The following is a 3,156-nucleotide window of genomic DNA, read 5'->3' on the forward strand; positions in this document are numbered from 1 at the left end:
CCTTGGTGGAGGATGACATCTGGGGGGACGGGGGGGGACAGGTGAGATCAGTGTGGTCTGGCTGTAGTACACCTTGGTGGAGGACATCATCTGGGGGGACAGGTGAGGGGACAGGTGAGATCAGTGTGGTCTGGCTGGGGGAGACCTTGGTGGAGGACGTCATCTGGGGGGACATGGGGGGACAGGTGAGGGGACAGGTGAGGGGGCAGGTGAGGTCTGTGTGGTCTGGCTGGGGGACACCTTGGTGGAGGACGTCATCTGGGGGGACAGGTGAGGGGACAGGTGAAGGGACAGGTGAGGTCTGTGTGGTCTGGCTGTGGGACACCTTGGTGGAGGACATCGTCTGGGGGTAACAGGGACAGGTGAAGGGGGGGGTGTCATTGGGGGCACAGGGGACAGGTGAGGGGTGGAAGGTGACGGTGCAGGATGTTGTCCAGGGAGACATGGGGGACACCTGAGGGGTGCAGGATGTCATCCCACCCTCCACCCCCACATCCCTCTGTCCACACCTGGATCCCTCCCTCTGTCCCTTTATCCCTTTATTCCTCCCCCATCCCATATCCTTCCCTCCATCCCATATCCCTCTGTCCATCCCATATCCCTCTGTCCATCCTGTATCCCTCTGTCCATCCCACATCCCTCTGTCCATCCCTGTATCCCTCTGTCCATCCCACATCCCTCTGTCCATCCCATATCCCTCTGTCCATCCCATATCCCTCTGTCCATCCCTGTATCCCTCTGTCCATCCCTGTATCCCTCTGTCCATCCCATATCCCTCTGTCCATCCCATATCCCTCTGTCCATCCCATATCCCTCTGTCCATCCCTGATCCCTCTGTCCTTCCCTGTATCCCTCTGCCCATCCCCAAATCTCTCCATCCATCCCTGTATCCCTGCCCTCATATCCTTCCCTCCATCCCACAACCCTCCCTCCACCCCCAAACCCTTCCCTCCAGCCCCGTATCCCTCCATCCCAAATCCCCCTCCGCCCCCTTCCCGCAGCCCCGTGTCCCCCCCGTGTCCCCCCCGTGTCCCCCCCGTGTCCCCCCCGTGTCCCCCCCGTCCCTTGGCAGCCGCGGTGGCCGCGGAACGTCCCCGGGACGTCCGGGAGGAAGAGGAAGGGGATGAATGGGAGGCGACAGGGACAAATGGCCGGTGGCAGCGCCAGGCGCCGTGGCGGTGTCCCCGTGTCCCCGTGTCCCCGTGTCCCCGTGTCCCCGTGTCCCCGTCCCAAAAAGGGCCCTTTCAGCCCCCGCCAGCCCCTGGCCCCGTTTCCGCCACGGAAACGCGTGCCGGGGACAGGGGACACCGCGGGGACACTTCGGGGACACCACGGGGACACTTCGGGGACACCTCGGGGACACTTCGGGGACACCACGGGGACACTTCGGGGACACCGCGGGGACACCACGGGGACACCTCGGGGACACCACAGGGACACCACGGGGACACCGCGGGGACACCGCGGGGACACCACAGGGACACTTCGGGGACACCGCGGGGACACCGCGGCGCTGGGGGCACCATGGGGGGTCTCCTTGGAGCCCCCTGTGCCGGTACCAGAGCGCGGGGACACGGGTGGCGCTGCCACTGTCACTGTCACTGTCATTGTCACTGTCACTGTCATTGTCACTGTCACTTGTCACTGTCACTGTCACTGTCACTGTCACTGTCACTGTCATTGTCACTGTCACTTGTCCCGGCCGGGCCGCGTCCCCTCACGGAGAGAGAGGTCCGGGAGGTGGCACCGGGGACAGAGGGGACAGAGAGGACATCGGTGGCCCCGGAGAGGGGACACCTTCCCAGCCAGGCTGCTGGGGGTCCTCCCATGTCCCCACAGAGCCACCGTGTCCCCACAGAGCCCCCCATGTCCCCAGAGACTCCCATGTCCCCACAGAACCTCTCTGTCCCCAAAGCCCCCGTATGTCCTGGAGCTGCCGGGGGTCCCCAGAGCCCCCCGTGTCCCCAAAGCCACCGTGTCCCCAGAGCCACCCGTGTCCCCAGAGCCCCCTGTGTCCCCAGAGCCCCCCGTGTCCCCAGAGCCACCGTGTCCCCAGCACTGTGTGTCTGGAGCTGCCCGGGATCCCCGGAGCCTCCTCTGTCCCCACAGAGCCACCCTGTCCCCAAAACCACTGTGTCCCATCCTCCTCACTTTGGGGGTCTCTGCACCCCCCCAGCATCCCCTGCACCCCTCCGGGGGGGCCCCCGACCCCTGTCTTTGGGGTCCTGACCCCTTTCTTTGGGGTCTTGACCCCCCTCTTTACGTTCTTCACCCCCCCTCTTTGGTCCCCCCGCGCCCCCCCCGCCCTTCTTTTTGGGGTCACCGCCACCCGTGTGTCCCCCGTGCCACCCTCCCCACCCGTGACCCCCCTCCCCGTGCCACCCGTGCCCCCCGGCCCCGCTCCGGTGTCCGGACACGGGTCGGGACACGCCGGCGCTTGTTCGCGGTGCCCGCGGCGACACCAGTTACCCATTAACCCCCCCCCGCCCCCTCCCAGTGCCTCAGTTCCCCCCCCACACCCGGGGGGGGCTTCTGGGGGACAGGATCCCAAAGAAAGGAGTCAGGACCCCAAAGAGAGGGGTCGGGACCCCCCCGGAGGGGTGCAGGGGGTGCTGGGGGGGGTGCAGAGACCCCCAAAGTGTGTGGGGGGCCACAGTGGCTTTGGGGACAGGATGGCTCTGTGGGGACGGAGGGGGCTCTGGGGACCCCCGCAGCTCCAGGACACACAATTCTGGGGACACGGTGGCTTTGGGGACACGGTGGCTTTGGGGACACGGGGGGCTCTGGGGACCCCCGGCAGCTCCAGGACATACGGGGGCTTTGGGGACAGAGCGGCTCTGTGGGGACACGGTGGCTCTGTGGGGACACGGTGGCTCTGGGGACACGGGGGGCTCTGGGGACCCCCGGCAGCTCCAGGACACACGGTGGCTTTGGGGACATGGGAGGCTCTGTGGGGTCATGGGAGGCTCTGTGGGGTCATGGGGGGCTCTGTGGGGTCATGGGGGCTCTGTGGGGTCATGGTGGGGGCTCTGTGGGGTCATGGGGGGCTCTGTGGGGTCATGGGAGGCGCTGTGGGGACATGGGGGGCTCTGTGGGGTCATGGGGGGCTCTGTGGGGTCATGGGGGGCTCTGTGGGGACACGGGGGCTCTGTGGGG

General features: G+C 66.7%; 1 protein-coding gene across 19 annotated transcripts in view; it reads right to left on the reverse strand.

Moving 5' to 3' along the window:
• KCNJ10 (potassium voltage-gated channel subfamily J member 10) overlaps positions 1 to 3,156 on the reverse strand; it is a 12,008-nt gene that overhangs the window by 4,650 nt on the left and 4,202 nt on the right. The window lies entirely within an intron of this gene.

The sequence above is a fragment of the Corapipo altera genome, unplaced genomic scaffold (assembly GCF_003945725.1).
Source record: "Corapipo altera isolate COAL_440 unplaced genomic scaffold, ASM394572v1 204, whole genome shotgun sequence".
Lineage (NCBI taxonomy): Eukaryota > Metazoa > Chordata > Aves > Passeriformes > Pipridae > Corapipo > Corapipo altera.